Source organism: Falco peregrinus, chromosome 1 (genome assembly GCF_023634155.1).
Source record: "Falco peregrinus isolate bFalPer1 chromosome 1, bFalPer1.pri, whole genome shotgun sequence".
NCBI lineage: Eukaryota > Metazoa > Chordata > Aves > Falconiformes > Falconidae > Falco > Falco peregrinus.
In genome coordinates, this window is record NC_073721.1 from 120,711,556 (window position 1) to 120,730,457 (window position 18,902).

General features: G+C 40.8%; 1 protein-coding gene across 17 annotated transcripts in view; it reads left to right on the forward strand.

Annotated features, from left to right (window-relative positions):
- Positions 1 to 18,902, forward strand: part of CHD2 (chromodomain helicase DNA binding protein 2) — a 94,779-nt gene that overhangs the window by 13,975 nt on the left and 61,902 nt on the right. For 7 of the 17 annotated variants that reach the window (XM_055813090.1, XM_055813083.1, XM_055813150.1 and 4 more), the window contains exons 1-4: positions 10,627 to 11,037; positions 13,706 to 13,777; positions 14,493 to 14,587; positions 18,837 to 18,897. The gene's annotated coding sequence lies outside the window, so the exon portion shown is untranslated. Of the gene's footprint in view, positions 1 to 10,108; positions 10,134 to 10,626; positions 11,038 to 11,637; positions 11,660 to 11,680; positions 12,016 to 12,055; positions 12,731 to 13,705; positions 13,778 to 14,492; positions 14,588 to 18,836; positions 18,898 to 18,902 lie in introns of those variants that run through there. The other 10 variants (XM_055813112.1, XM_055813100.1, XM_055813096.1 and 7 more) reach the window with 7 other exon arrangements.

Below are 18,902 nucleotides of genomic sequence, written 5' to 3' on the forward strand. Positions count from 1 at the left end.
AGCCCGGAGTACCAGCCCAGCCTGCCTGCACCCAGTCACCCCAGTGCAGCCTGGGGATGAGTCCCGGGTGTTTCCCGAAAGCTGGGGGCAGATGGAAGCAGCTGCTCTGTGCACAAGGAGAGCTATACGTTCCCCATCACTTCTGCGTTTGTCAGGTTACGGCTTTGCGGAGGGCTCTCGGGAGTCCTGGAGGGGCTGAATGTAAAGAGAGAAAAATGAAAGCTTAAAAAAAAAAAAATAAAAAAAATGTTGAGTTTCTGATTTCCTGCGGGGATGTGTGCGTTTTTAGGCAGCTGTCGACGGAGGCAGTCGCCATTTCGTGAACTGGCATTAATGCAGCAGGAGGAGACATGTTGTGTTCATGGGAGTTTGTATTTCAAGGTTTTTCTCCTTGGTTTTTTAATCAAGAGGCTTATTAATTTCACCTTTCCCCTCCTTTCAGTCCAAAGGCTATAATTTTTACACTCAAGGTAAAAAAGTAATAATGGCAAGTAAGAAAAATGAGGAAAAAGGGGAAGCATTCTCCTGAGGGGATTGCAGCGTACAACGAAAATCAGGTCTCTCCAGGACACTTAAAAAATTTTAAAGGCGTAACATGGTTCCAAAAATGCCACCAAGCCTGCAGCAAGGATAACCAGGGCGATAACGTGGCTGTGCACTCAGCATCGTGGGGGCATGGCTGAGGTGTTCAGGGAAAGTGTAGTACATCAAGCATGTTTTAAATGGAGTATTTTTCCCAGTATAAAGAGATGTCTGACTGGTCTGTGCACATGTGATACTGGCCCTTTTTGAGTTGCGCAGGGTGACTTGACTTCCAGGTATTGATATACTAGTTTTCATCTAAAATCTCAGACCATCGCTAGTGCTGCTGAACCACTCGTTTGATCAAAACAGAAAATATGGGTTGTGGCAGGAGCGAGGTCAGACCGAATCCCCTTCAGTGCTAAACTCTTTGAGCAAGCAAGAGCCTTTTTAAGGGTCTTTGGTGTTGGAGTTTACTATTTCCACTCCAGGACCTTTCACTTGCAAAACACATTATAAGGCTCGTTTGTTTAACAGATCTCTGGGAGCTGGGAAAGGGAGCATTAACGCTGGTGTTTTGGAATATGAGCGATACTATTGCATTTGATTTTGGTTTCATGTCATTATTTTCTGGTTTCAGAGTCGGGAAAAGCTGCTCATTTATTTTTCATGTAGCTGTATTTTTATCCTGACTTCTTAAGGAGGCAGGGCTTATGAAATCATGCTGTTGGAGGCCTTGAGCTTTTGATCTGATCTTCAGTTTCAACAAATTCCAGTTCTAGAGTTTCTGCACTTCAGGGGAGGCTGCAGGTTACAGAGGCAAATTAGAGCTTCTGCTAAAGGAAAAACTACAGAATGGGTACAAAGGCTATTTTTTCTGCTTTCCTTGCTGAACAAGCAATCAGCATCTATGTGCCAGTTGACTGGTCAGAAATATCGCAGCCTCTGCCTGAATATGGCACCGGAGTGGGGATGCTGCAGTAGCGCAGCGCTAGTTGGGTATGCGACTGTCGACTGTCAGGAGAGCAGGACTCTGTTTCAGCTGCTCACAGTACACCCAATAACTTCTGTGATATTAAAATCCAGACTAGGATCGCAAAAAGTATTAGTCATATTTAAAACCAAGAGGAAGTGCGATTCCTCCATGTTAGCTGCAGCTGAATTGTGCAAGGTCTTTGATCTCCTTGCTCTGGGTCTGAAAGAGAATCTCCTTTTCGAGCCTGTCACCTGCAAAGATTTCTCTGAGACAGTGATTCCTTCGTTACAGAAAAGCAATGTAAAGAAAACTTCTTGCCACCTCAAGATCATTGTTTTCTTCATTGCCCTTTTTTATTTTGCTAAGGTTACATTAAATCCACAGGTCAAAGGTAACCTGGATGCAGTGTGCAGCGACGACAGCAATACATGCAGTACAGAGCTCTAGTATGAAGTTGTGCACATCTTTGATTTGATCATGTAGGAATGTCCATTATAATGATAATAAAAAGCACTAAATAATTTTCGTATGTAAAAGTAACTTTTCCAGCATATACTGATGTGCCCTTCTGAACCTCTTAATTATGCTATATTTTTGCCTAAACTTAATTCCATTTTATTAACAATACTTGAGTAGACTTCAGCTTCATTTTTGGTTCCAATTTTCATTTACTTTAGTGTGTGTGTGTGTATACGTATATAAAAAAAGAGAATCCTTTATTAATCTTTTGAACAGAACAGTTTTCATTCATGCAGTAAAAGTACTGTCCCTGAATGTTCATTATCAGCACCTTACATACTAGCCAGGAGCACAATGTCTTAATAATTGGAGTTTAATAAAAAAGTACCAGTTATTAAAGTCCCAGTGTTTCATTTTTGTTAATATCATGATTATAAATTATTTAAGCTTTTGACTTTACCTCTTACACATACAAACCCGTGTTCCCCATACATTTTTTCCTCCAAAGTGTTCTAAAGTCACCTCCATCTTACACACTAGGTCAGAGTATTCAAACATACTATTTAATACCAGTAATGAGTGGCTTATTACAAGAAAATTTTAGATAGTTTCCAAATTAAAGGTATTTTATTTTGACCTGTTTGGTCTCTTGATAGACAATATTCTGTTTTATGGAAAGGTTTAAAAGGTGTATGGAAGGAGAAATAAGAGGTGAAGTACCCAGAACGATGTAATTTATATTATTCCTTTTGCCATTATTAATAAAAATAGGTAAGATAAAATAAATGTAAGGAAAATACAAGGAACAGTGATGCATTAATACCTGCATGTGCAAAACTATGTGGGCTTGCTCTCATTCTTGAAATTTAGGCCTCTGCTTTTTGTTATCTTTCCCTTCTGCAGAGTGGGTTAGTTCATTCCAGTTGCATTTTCCAAGTACTGACATACATGTTCATTCCTAAATTCACTTCATATGCTTCCAAATCCTTAGGACAACATTTGGTTTAGACACACCAAGAAAAACCTGGAGTGATTCCACTGACCTAAATGTAATTACTCAGTGCTGAATTAAAGGCACAGGCGCATAACTTAAGACCCATGTGTTTGCCGTAACAAGAATAGATCAAAGTCTCAGCTTTTGTCATGAAATTAGACATTTCTAGACCTTACAACAAGACAGATCTGTAGAGAGAGGTAATAGCTTCTTATTAAATCCACTATTGAATCTTGAAGAAAGTAAGTGACGTTTTGGGTATGTAGCACCTTGCTTGGGTCTTCCACTGGGTGAAATTGCAATGGAAGTTGCAGTGAGAGTTTTCAGACAGTGATGAAGTGCTGTGGATGGCTCGCCCAAGGTGTCTTGCATTCCCTCTGCTCCTTTAATCGTACAAAAAGCCATTGACCTCATTTTGTGACAGGCCTGTACCAACAGTGTTTCCTTGGGTTGCTCACATTTTCTTACCAGCTCACCTTCTAATACTAATCTTGGACCAAATATAAAAAAAAAACCAATACACTATGAATGCTTTCAAGCTGAGACAAGATTGTCACCATTAACAGCTTGCCCAGAGAGAAAGAGTATTTGTTTCAGCATGCAAATCCGTCGCCTGCAACAGTTAAAGCTGCCAGTTGTGGAGTTTAGATGGACGACATGCCTGACATACACAAAACTGCTCTAGTCCCTAGGTTGATGAGCTCTCCTAGCTGGATAAAGCCCTGGCAGGAGCCAGTTTATAGTGAGTCGACTGTAGGAAGAAAATATAAAAGCTCTTGGGAAATACCAGTCTGACACAGAAGCTATTTCTGTTTCAGATGACATTCTAATCCAAGTGTGTCCCTGATAAAGTGTCACTCCATCAAAAATTGATGGGACTCCACACCTAACAAGTCTTGACAAATATGAAGAACTTTGTTTTGAGCTACAGATATAAGGGGTCTTCTCTTTTATATATATTTTTACATAATTTTTTTTACAATAGGGTGATTCAGTGCTTCGTTAGACTGTCTATAAAATAAAAAAAAAGTATACACTTGTAAGATTTCAGAAAAAAAGGCACGCACAGCTTTTCACTGCATGTGACAATTTGCTGAATAATGCATCATTTTGTCAACTATTATACAGCAATCAATAAAATGCCCTATGGTGTTACCTGCACGCAGGAGACAAGAATGAGGATTGTTATGGAAACAGGCTTGAAACTTGCTTGAAATTTAAATCCCACTTCTATACTTGCAGTTATGGAGGCCTGGGTTGTTTTTCTTTTCATTCTAGAGTAGCTGTAATTCATCTTGTTCAGTTTGAGTGAAATTCATCATGTTCACAAGGCTAGTATGAATGCCTTTATCTCCAAGGAGATTTACCAAGAAGGTATACTTGCTGTTATGTTCGTCATCTAAACTTTCCAAATGTCCACTAGAACTCAAATGGAGAGTTATTAAAAAATAAAAATTAGAGCTTATAGTTGGGGGTTATTTTTGTCCTTGATTTTGATGTGTAAAATCTCTTTTCCCTTTTCTGATCACATTCCTCAAACACTTAAGCAATCAAGCTTTACTGGCTCATGTTTGCAGCTAATAAATTTCAAGGATGGACAGATGAATGCCTTTGGAAAGCAAACTTTAAATCTGCACAAGGAAGTAATCATGCTAGAATTTTGAATTATCTGACTTTAAAAAACACCCCTAAAATTATTAATTTAATTGTCTAGATCTTCTAAAAATGTGTTCTTCCCTAGCTACATTTAAAATCCAAATATTATGAAGGTATTACTTAAAAGTTATAAAATGTACTCTTCTGAATCTACGTAACAATTGTATAATATATTGTAAAATGGGAGAACAGTATCTTTATTTTGAAACGTAAGACTGGGTATGGCTCTCTTAATCTTGCCAATGCCTTTTTTTTTTTTTTTTTGAACAGACTTTTGACAAAACAATGACCATCTCCCAGCTCAGCAGAACACTCCTATGACTCTGCAGACCGTATTTACAGCCAGAATGGTAGCATAACAAACACTGTTCGCAGCTTCTACCTTTCAAAGAGATTTAAAACCTTAGCAATATGTCTTAACCCTTGTGTGTTTCCAAACAGCAGACCTTGTCAGTACAGAGAAGTTAACACGTGGAAGTCAGGTCACAGAACCTGCCTTTGCGCACTGGTAGCTGTGGGTATTAAAGTTCCTGGGAAGGTGCACATTAGTTTCTTACTTGCTTTCAAAGGTGATTTCAGTAATAAACAAGTTCTTCTTTTTCATGAAAGGAGACATGTAATACCTTATTAGCATTTCTATAAATTGTAGTGTCTAAGTAGGTACAGGCAAAATGGTCGATCAGTATTTTTTCTGCTATGTTCAAGCCTCCTATAAAAGTTTGCCAACCCAGGCAGAATAGTTTGTTACCTAAAAGCTGACTTTAAAAGAACAGATCATTTCATACAAGTACCAGAGGTTAAAGAAAGGGGATAAAGGAACAGATTTGTTGTTCCAAGCTCCAATGGCTTACTTTAGGAAGCAATTAAATATGTTATTAAACAATCACCCAAATTCTGTAAGTTTGAAACAGCCCGCAGTTTTAAACTGGCATAAGATTTTTTTTTCAAAATAAGGGCTACTGTATCTTCCCATTTTTCTTCTATCTCTAAGACTGCTATTTCAGGCAATCACTTATTATGGTTAAATATTGACCAAATACAGCGTAAGTCCCTTGACTGAAATCATTAAAATTTCTTACAGTCAAGCTGGCAACAAGGGATAGCTTGAAGCTGATATGTTATAATAACAAGGAAGTTCAAGTTTCAAACCTTCTTAAGATAAGTGGACTTGATTTTCTCAAGAAAAATACACGTATATTCCTTAGTCATGTAAATATAAAGCACAATAATTAATCCTCTCACTAGACTATAGTTACTGGTCTTTTATTTGCCTCATTGTATACAGGAACTCATGCAAAACTGAAATAGCGAGGTGGGTAGGTTGTTCAGGAGCTCTTAGATCTAAAATTTGATCTCAGGCCGCAAGATCACATGTACAGAAACAGTACTGCGTTGTGACCGACAAGTTAAAAATTTGTTTAGGAAAGACTGTTAAATCCCAGAAAAGATATTGGTTCCATTTCTCACTTCCATTACGTCTTTGTACTTTTTATTGATAACTTATTTTTCTTTGAAAAGAGAAATAAAAAGAGCTGAATTGTGGTTAAAATTGCTTCATTTTGAATATACTGAAAAAGCACTGTAGTTTGGCTTAGCAGACTGGAAGATTCTTTACCATATGTTTGTGCCATTGATAAGAATTTGTTTCTAATTATTTTTGGTAATAAATCTTTTTTTTCTTGCTGCTCACAAGGTTCATCGTTCTAAACATGAGCACCAAAAAAGTGCTAGCAAAACCACCACATTAACATAATCTTAGTTTTCAGTGTTAAATCACGGAAATAAAAAGGGCATATGTAAAAGTTCTCTCCATGTGTGTAGATGTGCTTGCAATTATTCATTATAGGTTGGAACAAAAGTCTGGATTTGAATTCCAGTTCCAGACCCAGAGCAGAATGAACAGCACAAGCTGGTTGCTGGAAGTGTATTTTATCCTTGCTGCTGCTGCTGTTATCGCTTGTCTTGTGACAGGAGCAAAAAACTTTAGCTAGGATCAATAGACCCTCGTCGTCTTCAGCAGTCACACAGGGAAGCTGGTTCTGTGCTTAAAGAACTTTGTCTTTATTTATGTTTCTGTCTGTTGATGTTACTCTGTGTCACTGCTATGAGAAGGCCACAGATGACAGCAGTGCGGGCATAGCTGTACTCTTGCAGTGTCTCTGTGCACGTTGCTCCAAAATCCCAGGTTTTCAGAAGTGTGATAGAAGGTAGTTTTTATCTGCCTGTACAATTACTGTGATTTTAATAGTGAACTGCTAAGGAAGGAAACAGAAAGGAAAAAAAAAAAAAAAGATTGTTTTAGCAACATGTTACAGGTTACATAGAAAAAAAGAAAATAGAGCTATACTTTATTCAGGACACTGACAATTTCTGTGAGCACCCAGTGCGCAGGAAGTTAAATGCCTACCACAGAACAGCTTGCTGTGTTCAAAGGGCATTTGGTATCCTGTTTGCATATTCTCTATCGAAATAATCCAAACTATTATGTTTGGCTTAGGGCCTAGAAAATTGTTATTGATTTCTCCTGAAAAGCGATAGAGTTTTGGTTGAAGAAAGGTTTGGTGACATTGCACATCTCTCAGTCTTGTTTAGACTCCTGTTTTCCACTTCAAAAGGCAGATACAATACTTAACCATTTTGTCAAATATCAGTGTCAGGTCTCCGGCCTTTCTACAGTACTTGTGTCTCCAAAGAGCTGTACGCTACATTTGCACCTCGTGTGTTGCAACAAGCAAGCTGCTTCACCAACTTTTTGGTACCCTCTGGTACTGAGGGCATGTTGGAGCAGGCAGGGAAAGGGACACTGCCCTGTGAAATTAAAGTGTGCTTTTGCATGCTGTCCCTAAGGGATGATAACAATCTTCGTGGGAGCTGGGGGGAAGGAAAAAAGGTTGTAGAAGAAAATAGTTTGGGTGAGTACCAGAAAGTGAGATTGTGTGCCTCCATCTGGAATTCTAGCCGCAGATGCAGTCTCAGAAAATAGTTCCCAAATTAGTAATGGAAACATTAAGTTGTCTCATTATTATCAGACATGTGGTTCATAAAACATGGCTGAAGTATCTGGCCTAATGCTACACAAAGCAGGAAGCCTGTCATCTAAAAGAGAAGAAATAAATTGTATGAAGGACTTTGCAGTTGTGTAGAAATGCTGAATTTAGAAGGAAAAATAAAATGGGGTAACTGCAGAGGCAGTAGGAATGAGAATGTTGTATTTATACAGAGAGGACCATGGGAGATAAAAAACGTGAAAAAGGAGACTAGCACCGTTCTGCTGTTCATTAGGCAGGAAGAATGCAAACAGGTAGACTGTGACTGGTACAGGAACAGCAAAGTTGTGTGATGAGTGCTGCAGCTCTGGAGAGAGTGACTGTACTTAGGTTCACATACGTACAACTCACTTGAATCCAAGAAACGGAAGAGGTGATGGATACTTGTGCAAGCTTTTTTTGGAGCTGCTTTAGGCCTTGGTAGCCAGGAAGCAAAACAGCAGCACTGAAAATATTTAATGAGGATATTAGACTTCCAGTAATTTTTTGGTTACATGTAACAGCAATACAGTAAGTGACTTTCAAAAACATTTCTGTCTGTAAATGTACAGGATTAATTTTTTTTTAAAGAGGAATAGTCTAGTATACTAGACAGTTTGGTATAGCTAGAGAAAAGTAAATACAACCTTAAACTCTTCTGGCTGGAATCATATGACTCTTAAAGAGTGCAATTATGTCTTGGATGCCTGATCTCTTTTCTCCCTTTCATGCGGTTATTACAAGTGATCACACTTAATATAATTTTTCTAGAAATGTACTTGTGTTCTGGAAAGAAGCAATAGAAAGGCTGGAAATTGTACTCTGAACTTCTAATCTTGGTCCTTGCTGTGAAGTCATACCTTGTAGTTGGCTGAAAATGCCGACATAAGTAGAAGTGCTTTTGCTGCACCCTACTTTCATCTAGTTCCTGCCTTATCCTTGGTTGCCTTTCCCCTTTCTTCACTGTTGGTAGTTTTCTAAGGAGGACAGCATCTGGGTTCTGTTCATGCAAGCACCTTTATGCACAGTTATGTGTGAGTGGTTCCACCGAGAGCAAGAGGATTAGCCTTTGCAGGAATCAGAACGGGAATGAAGTTGCAGACCAGGCTTCCTGCTCTCCGTAGGCTCTGTAGACCAGAACTTCATTTCTTCTTCTTGTGGGAAAACAAACCCAAAGGCCTTTTTGCCCTTTTCCCCAGCTGAGAAGCAGTATCTGCAGTTTTGCTCCACCGTTAATTCCTTAGCTGGAGGCTCCCATGCTGAGGTACCTTTATGCCACTGTCCTTTTTTGAAGACTGTAACCACCTTATCACCACTGTCTACAAGTCAGTAGATATGTTTGTTCCTCCCCTGCTATCCTGTACAAGGAGGTCAGCTTTTCTCTGTATTTTGAAAGGAAGTACATCTCAAACTCAACGTGGTTTTTCCTCAAGGGCGTTAGTTGACTGATTCTTTTCAGCTGACCAGCTGCTTCTGGCTTTTCCAGGACCCAGCTCAGGAGATGGCTGCTGAAGTCCAACTGCACAACTTCAAGCGCCAGGCTAGCTGCTGAGGCCTTCCATTATGATTTTAAACATTGTTGGTTTAATTGCTGCCATAACTGCCCACATGCTTTGTATAAAAAAGGAAGATCGGGACCCCTTTCTCTCTGCTTTTAGCGGAGTAAGCTGTGCGAATGAAAAAGGAGAAAGGCATGTGTATCATTCAAAGTGACTGCTGAAGTATGTAAATATTAATTACGCTGTTCAGTCGTGTTTGCTGGGTGTGCCTCTTCAGAGGAACATCCTAACCCACTGGCTGGGGACAGGCATTTATGACAAGTGACCAAAAATGTGGGGGATGCCCCTCAATCCTGCTGATATCTGAATTGGTTTCCATGGCAGTAGTCAAAATAGGAGACAATGTCCTGTTGAGGTTGGCATACAAGACAGTTTCTATGGAGTCGGCTAAAAAAAGCACCATACCTAGTTTTATTTGGGTGTCTGTGGTGCTTTTGAGAGGTACTAATGAGGACTGGGACTACAGGCAGGTAGTGCGGTGGTGCTGGCTCTTCCCACCAGCGGGGTCAGGAGCAGGTTGAGGGCGCACGGGGCCGTGGGCCGTACGCAGGTCAAGGGAGCCAAGGGCTTTGCGGCACCACGTTCTGCGGTGAGGTGGAGCTGGTGCCCAGGCCTGCCCGGTGGATGGGCAGCGCCAGGGCCCAGGCCAGGCTGCTGCATAGGTACTGTGAGAGAAACGAGGTGCTTATCGTGGGAATGGCAGCACAGGGTGCAACAGCAAACCGGGCCGTTGGGCGAGGGGCTCCTAACGAGCCAGGCCAGGGGGGCTGCGCCTCGCCGTAGGCGGCCACAGGTTAGCGAGGGGCGCCCTAGGCACCCCGAGGGATGACGGGACTTCTGAAGCGTGGGTTAGCAGCGAAGGCGGCGCTCGGACGAAGCGGGGTCACTGCTGCCACGAGGCGGGGTGTGCCTCTTCAGAGGAACATCCTAACCCCGGCCAGGTGGGGCTGGGGAGGGGGTGGCAGCGGGGCCCGGGGCCGCCGGCGGGGCGGGAGCTGCGGGGCGGGAGCGCCGGCCCAGCTCCCCGCCGCCCTCCTCCCCCTGAGGGGCAGCTTGTGCGGACTGGGCGCGAGCCCGCGGCGGGCGGGGCGGGCGCGCGAGGAGCCGGGCGGGAGCCAATGGGGAGCGGCCGGCCGCCGCTCGCCAATACTCGGCGGCGGGCGCTGAGGCGGGGAGCGCAGCCAATGGGAGGCCGCGGCCGCGGTGCGCGCGGGCCCGGGGTGGGGAGGTCGAAGGAGGGCGCGGCGCGGCCAATAGGAGCGGGGCGCGCGCGCTCGGGCCTGGCGGGGAGGGCGCGGCGTGGCCAATGGGGAGCGGCGCGCGGCGCGCGCGCAGCCGAGGGCGGGCCGGGAGGGGGGGGCGCAGCGCGCCGCGGGTAGGGGGCAGGGGCCCGGGCCCGCCCCTTCCTCGCCGCAGTGAGTAGTAAGCGGGCGGCCATGTTGTGCGGGGGGGGAGGGGAGGAAGGAGTTGAGAGGAGACGGGAGAGACTCTCACACATACGGCACAAGATGGCCGGGGAAGCAGCCGCAGCTGCAGCCGTGCTCCCGGGCGCTCTCCCCGCGGCTCGGAGCGGGGACGCCCGGCGAGCGCCCCGTGTGCCGGTCTCGGGAGCCAAGTCGGGCCCGGCACTCTGGGGGTTCCGGGGCGACGGAGGGCGGCGAGCTGGGCTGCCGTGCGGGGCTGCCGACGGGCGGAGGGCAATGGCGCCGGGCGACGAAGCGCTGCCCGCGCCTCTCCCTTGCCGGGCGGGCGCGGGGCCGTCCATCGCCGCCGGCAGGGCGAGGAGGGGAGCAGCGTCCCGTTCTCAGGGCCCCCGTTGCCAGCCAGCGGGCTGCTCTTCGCTGGGTAAGTGCCTGAGCCTCCTCGCTTCTCATTGTCCTTTGTCCTTGGGAGGAAAAACAAAATGTCCTTGGAGCCGGGAGGGGGAGGGGGCGCCTGCCTCTCCCTGCCCCCCCTCGCCGCTCCCTGAGGGGAGCCTCGGGGACCCCCGCTCGTCTCCGTGACCCCTTTTGGGTGCGGGGGGAGCCGCGGGGTTCGGGGAGGGAGCGGCGGGAGAAGGGGTGCCGCAGAGGGAGCCCGGCTCGGCGGCCGCCCCGGTGACACTCGTCGGCTCCTGGGCTGCAGAGCGCTCCCCCTCCCCCCTGCTCATGCAGCACCGAGGGGGCTCCGCACACCCCGGCCCCCGATGCAGCACGGAGGATGGGGGGAGCTGCAGACGGGTTCCCCAGTGCAGCAGTGAGGAGAGGGGGGGCTGCAGACCTGTTCCCCTCAGCGCAGCATGGAAGGGGGGCATCTGCAAACCAGCTTATAACTCCAATGCAGCAGTAAAGGGGGGGGGGTGGGGTGGTGGGGGGAGAGGTGAAGACTGTACTACATCATCAGTTAAATGTTTAGCCCCAAGCCCGTACCTGTTCAAAGAGCGTTTGGTGCCCGTTGCTGCTCAGATGGGGATATGTTTTCGTAGTTTGTAAGAACAAAGACGCCATGTCCTTTTCTCTTAAAAATAAAACTTGGTGGTTTTTTTGTGGGGTGTTGGCTTTTAACTCTTTCTAAACCAGTAAGAAAAAACAGGCTGCGGATGAGACAGCTTAGTACTTTACTGAAACAATAGATAGAAATTTACTTCACTTGAAAAACAGCAGTTCAGGTGCAGAACTTTAAGGAAAAGTCTTAAGAATTAGATACGATATGATTTTTGCAATTAAAACAACAATACAAAAACTTAACAAGCTTAAAAAAACAAAGCTCGGTCATGCCAAGTCTACAGTTTAAAGTTGGCAAAATACTACAGTTGTGATTTAGAAGGCACTACGGGAAGAAAAGGTAGTTACTTAAATATGAATTACACGACAAGGAAGCGAATGGGCTTGTGTGTGACATTAAAAGCTTTTAAAAATAATTAATTGGGTGTCAGTTTTGTTTTTAGTATTCAGTTTATGCATTTTTCAGGGAACTCGCAGTCATTTCTGTTCATGTAGCATTTTTATCGTTCTTTTCGATGGTTAATAATTTAGAAGTTGTACAACGCTATTGCAGGACTCTAAAAACGCAAGTTTAAATGGAATGCCTGATGTTTGTTTTGCGCTGGCTCGCATTCAGCAATTACCAATTTAAGGGTGAAGTTGTAATTCCAATTGTATTAAAAGTCACTGTAGTAGGGTAAGAGGTAAATATTAAGAACTTCAGTTTTAATTTGAGATTGTGTGTAGCCATATTAGTTGGATTTATCTGGTGCACACTTGTACAGGATCATAAAACTCCGTGCAGGTTTTAAATACTGCCATTGGAGGTAAATCAACATTTTTCGGTACTTCCTCTGCACATATAAATCTGTCATTACAACAATGAAAGCTGGCTTTTGTTGGAAATAAAAATACAAGTTTCAGCAACCATTGGACTTCTATCACCTCTGTGCAAAGTCTTCGGTATCTTTATGTTAGATTTGGATTATGGTGGTTTTATAACCTCAGCAACAGTTCTGCAGTGTAGAACAGGTTCTGACATACACACTTTGCTGAAAAGAAAGTTCTAGCTTTAGGTGGGTGTCTGCTGTATTTTTCTTTTTTTAATATATTGGGTGATAATTTTTAAATAGCTTTGACTTGTTTCTTTCAGCTACTGAAAATGAAATAGCTAAGTTTCTGAAAATTAACTGCTCTTAATTTTTATCATATTTATTCAATGATTCTGCGTTTTTATGTATATAAGATGTAGGAATTTCATTTATGTTTAGTATCTTTTAATGTAACGTTAAAATGTATTTTTTTTTTAATTACCCACATATTTACAGAATGATTCCAGACTTCTGCTAGAGTATGAAATAGTGGTGATAAATGTAACTGGTGCAAAATAGAACGTTAAGCCTTTTCACAAAAGGCAAGAAAAGTTGGCTAGAGGTAGTGCAAATATGGTGTTCCTTGTGTTAAAGAGCATAGTTTGGGATCTGATTAAAGGTGAAAGAAGCTGAATGCTTAAAAAGTGTGTTCTGAAGGGCAAAAAAGATACCTTTCTAGGGGAGATCAAGTAACTTAGGACTTAAAATTTTGAGAAGCTGATGGCAGAAGCCATTTTAAAATTACTTTGCTATCACTAGAGATTTTATTAGATTTTGCATAGCCTACTTCTGAAGACACTAATGTGGAAAAAAAAGTACAAGGACTGTGAGGTATTGTGTGATAAATTACTCTTAAGAAGAATTGACCAGACATTTGATCTTTAAGTCATTCTAAATTAAAGGGAGACAGAAGAGCAGATTGCAGGTATTCATGCAAAAATATAGATCATACATGTTCTATGTCAGTCACTCTTCCATCTCCAGTGTTTTTTTTCAGCCAAGTATGTGCAGCCACCCGTACTTTTATTTTTAGAGTTGAGTTGTAAAGATACAGTTACTGCTATCATAAGTTTTTCCTAACTTAATAATTACCTAAAGATCAATAAATTTCAAGCATCTGACTTGTTCTGCTTTTCTAAAGCAAAATGTTGAAAATTTTCATACTTTCTTTTTCTTTAGGTAGAATTCCATGAACAATATCTTATTTCCTGACTGGCTTCCAGAAGAGTCATTCATACCTTATTTTCTTAGGTAAGAGTGGTTATAACTTGTGATAGTATGTTTATTTCCTTGTTATTTTTTTGATCTTGGGATTTGCCTTTTTGTTATTGCGCAGATGGAGAGGAAAAAAAAAACCAAAACATTTTTTAAATTGGAGAGGACACATTTTATAAATTATCTGGACTATTTAAAAACCTTTTTTTGCACATATGGGGAGAATGCCTTAAAATAATGTGATGTTCATGCTGCAGCTTCCATATAAATTTTATTTTACTAAGGCTGTTTAGTAAGTAGATTATTTTTTTAATATATGTATGCGCATACATGTGCATTGTTGTTGCTGGAAAATAAAGTATTTTCATATAAACCTAGAAGTTCCATTTGTCCCAGGAAAAACGTACATTGAACTTTAACAATTTTTCAGGTTTTGTATTTAATGAGTTGGTAGCATTAATACTTGGGGATATTGTAGAATTTGTGTATGACAGTAATAATCCTAGACTTCAGGTTTTCATACAGAAGATTTTTGGGCTCTGTTACTCAGTTTTGGAGACCTGAATGCCAGTGCTTGGCAAGGATAGAATATTATGGTTTTGTACTGTAGGTAAAATTTTTATTAATCGTAAGACACCTTTGTATGTATTTTGAAAAAGTTTCTGTCAGTTGAGAATGTTAGAATTGTAGGTAAAATCTGTATACACCTTTGTTTTCAGTCAAACATGGTGGGTTTTTTTTTTCTTTAAAGGCTATTATTACTCTGGATATTGTTCTTACTTCCAAAGATTCAGATGGCTGGTTGGGTAAAAGACCTTGAACAAAATTCTGTACTGTACATACCAGGTATGTTATTCTGTGTTGTGTTTCCTTGTTTCTTTTGTTTTTAAATATTTTGGAGGATAATGGGGGGGGTTGCAGCAAAATAAACATTGAACATTTAAGCTGCAATGTTTTACCTTCTTGAATTTTCTTTTCAAGTTTTAGTGCATTTGAAATCTGTTAGTGTGTACTGAATACAGTAATGGCTCCTTACACATCTTCTGAGATTTTTTTTTTTATGCTCACTTATAAATAAGACTTTTTTAAGAATCTGACATTACCATGCCAACACGCTGTAAACTAAAGCTGTGCTTATGAGGACTGACTGCCATCTCTGCTAAGGACATACGGTCTAATCAAACTTCACAAATGCTTTTCTTTCCATTCAAGGTATTGGTTCATTAGCAAGTGACACTCATAAGCTTTTCTTTTCCAATAAGTTGTTTTTATACAATAAACATAGAAATTCTTTTTTCAGTGTAAATTTTACTCTAAAAGCCTAAACCTGCACCTAGCTGTTATGAAGTGTCTTGCTGTCCTTGCAGTATAAAAAAAATTGGCTTTCTAATGTTTGATTGGTTTTATTATTTTTTTTTTTTCACTTTAAGGCTCTGCATTTAGAGACAGAGCAACATGTTGTATTTGAGTCATGCTTTTACCACTGTGTAACTAAAAGTTGGGATCTTGTTTGCCTGTCTTAACTGGTTCCTTTTCACAGCTTACCATGCTAATGTACTTCAGTATGTATTCAGGAGCTCAGAGTGTAGGGTATCTTCATGAAGATGTGTATCAGGATTTTCAAAAATACGCCTGATAATTTGCGTTTTAAAATTACATAATTTATCACGATAATTTAAGAATGCAGATCTTGTGAACCCCTGCCTGAGTGCCGCTGTTCTCTTTGGCTTGGATGAACGCTTCAGCCTGTTCATATAAGAAAAATCATGTACTGGTTTTGCATAAGCTTTTTCAAAATGTCTCTCCACGTTGTAATAAACCTTCATATGCAGTAAGTCACTACTAATATGCAAGGCAGGTTTCAAGTAATATTTATAGGTATTAGACTACCGTTCACCATGGATGTCCTGCAAAAAAACACAGCTAACGAGCAAGGCTGTTAAGTGTGTTCTAGAACTTCTTTGTGTAACTGCCTGCTGTGAAGTTTAAGAATTAGAAGTTTGTGTTAGAAATTATCTGGTACCTTGAGAGGAACAGCAGAGCATACTTGAAATCCCACGTGAATTTTCAATTCAGAGAGTCAAAGTCACCAGATACTGCATGATCTGTTACGATAAAGGCAAGACTAGCCTGATTCACATAAAAGACTTGTAGTGGTGATGGGACTGATCTTGTCTTAACTCAAAACTTGTTTTCCTAATGTGTAATCCTTAAATGTCTAAAGCTGCAACTTCTAATTGATCTGCTTTCATAAAAAAATTACAACCACCGTGCACGGTGCTCAAGAGCAGAGTCATCTTGACTAACCTGGGTGTTTTGCAATGAGTACAAAATGGAGCACTTTGGTCTTAAAGGTCTTACTTATTTTCTATGTTGTCATGATGCTATTTGTGCTGAACAGGTATTATAATAAAAACAGTTTTAAATGTCCCTTGTTACTTTTGTGAGCTCTTTGGAGCTGCCTTTTCTTCTAAGAACAGCATGTTTTCATCTTGTAAATGGCAGCTTGATCTTTAGGTTGGGTAGACCTTTAGTAGGCTAGCGGCACACTACTGGGGACTTAAAACTGGGAAAGTTTTAAGTTCATGACCACACTGCAGCATACTGATGAGGACTGACGAGGTCAGAAGAATGCTCTCTGGTCGAATCTTGGTAACTTTTTCAGTAGAGGAAGCTGTTCCTCTGGTGGTACAAAGTCATGTTAAGTATTCTCATAGAATTGATCTGTAACATTGGTAGCTTATATGGAAAAACATCAGTGTGCTGGTATATATTATCTTTGCTGAAATACTTCAGTTTATCCTGAGAAAGACTCTGTTACCAGGTTGATAGCTTTAGAGCATTTGACCTCACCTCTTGCTGTAAAAGGTGTGCTTTCCTGATTCTCTGGAGCTAGCAGTGCCAGTCTTTTGGTGAAGGAGTCATGGACCTATGATGCACGGTGTGTTTTACGTGGTGTAGGCCATACTGTGCTTACAACATCTCATTCTATAATTTAAAACCAAATATAAGCCACAACTGTAAAACTACTTCAAAAGAAGAAAAACGTGTTTATTTTTAAATAGGGCGTGGATTTTTTAATCACACAGGGGCTACAACAATTACTGAGAGTAGTCTGATGAAAATATTTTTAGTTTGACATTTATTAAATAAATTGAATGTTAAAGAGGAAATACAGGTGTTAATCTGAAAGACTAAATTTTTTCAGCTGAAACCTGTGTTTACTGGCTCTATAGTTCGTGGCTCTTGGCGTAAACCTTCAGTGTTTGTGATGTGTTCTATAGTTCGTGAGTGAGTTTTGGATACTAAAATTCAAAAACTCAGAATGTAGCGGTCTATTTTATAATGGTGGAAAACGATCACTTGTGTGATCGTATGAATGAAATGTAATATGTTAGTAAGATCTTTGTGCTATTTTTACAAAACCCAATGGTTTATTTGTTCACTTCAGAGTGGAGAAGTTTTACTGCTACTAGGTGTTACCACTCTGACAGATACTAGATTCCTTTTGCAAAATTCTGCTGAGGTCAGAAGAACGCACTCTGGTCGAGTCTTAGTAACTCTTTCAGTAGAGGAGGCTGTTCCTCTGTGTGGTACAAAGCCATATTAAGTATCCTCGTTAAAGTTTCTGTGAAATTACCATAACTGGATGCTACTTCTAGAATTGAAGACAACAAGAATGAACTTGAATGCAGTGATACATGTTTAGCTGTGCTGTAAATTATTTAAAATGGCCAAGACTCGCAAGCTGAAAATTTTGCGGTCATTAATGCTATGTAGTCTTCATATATTAAATTGTAGCTTCTAAGTGTTTTTTCTTTTTTTTTTTTTTTTTGAGTAAAATGGGACATATAGGACAGAAGGAGATTTAATGGGCATAAGTAAACCTCTTTACCTGGTTAATTTCTTAGGCTTTGCGTGACTGATAGATGCCTCTTGGATTATTAAAGTCCAGCAACCATGTTGTGTTTCATCTACAAAGTGCCTGTCCGCCATTTTGAAGTATTTCAGTTTTGTGCCTCCATTTAATAGCAGCTGTTGGATCACATTTAAATGCATGTTTTGAAGCTCTAAATTTCCTGTTCATTTGGATATTCTACATGTTTGTGCCACTTTACTACTACAACTTTTTATTGTTTCCCCTTCCTAAAGGGATCTTTTTCCATATTAAGTTTCAAGTAAATTATATCAGCAAAGAAACTACAATTCTGTTCATCACAGCTTGCTTTCTACACATCTGAGTAGCTATCAGTTTGAAGAGTATTTAGAATATTGTAGAAAATCATGCACAGTATGGTATCACTGAATAGGTTCATTAATTTTTACATATTTGAGGCTATATGCCAAGATAAGTAGATTCTGAGAGATCACGAGAGAAGCAGTTTGCTTGTACAGGTTAGGAAGATAACTTGTGTGGCTCATGATAGTGGATGACTTCACACAGTTGAGATTTACAGTAAAATAAGGGGGTTTCATGAGTTGTTGTAGAGTTTTAGGTCTTACTTTAATTCTGTTGCCTCTGCTTAAGGTAATTTTGATTAAATGTTACTGATGTGGATTGCCAATAAGCTTTTTCATAGTTAAGTTTTCAAATTTGGGCCTTACCCATACGTGGGATAACTTTGAGATATAAAAAACTTATTCCATATCAGTGTTAAATATTTTCACAGCATCTAGCTGATAGCACCTCTCAGTAAAAATGAGTATTTTAGTTATTTTTATGTGAAGGGCAGATCAGTTTGTGTAAGCATACTTTCATTTGCCCAATTTCTCTTTTTCAAAAACTTACAAAATTATTTTTGTTGTTTTGTTTCTCAAGGGATTTGTGTACAGGACTGGGTCTGACTTTCTTGGGTGGTTTGCACAGGTTCTTTGATAATAGGTTGCCTAGTGATACTTAAAATTATTTATTAAAATGTCTCTTGTGCCGTATGCTGTGATCTGCTGGGAATGTGCTTTTTGAATTTTATTTTATTTGAGGATAGGGATTTTTGTAATATTCCTAGGCTAGTGCTCTGGTCTTGTAGATCTTTAATGTTTTAAAATTATTTTAATTTTTTTATTTCAAGTGTTTAATATACCATTTTCCCTACAGATGTGTTGAGGAATTGATTTACTCACTGTAACCAAAATAACTGCTCTTGGTTGAAGCACTGGTAAG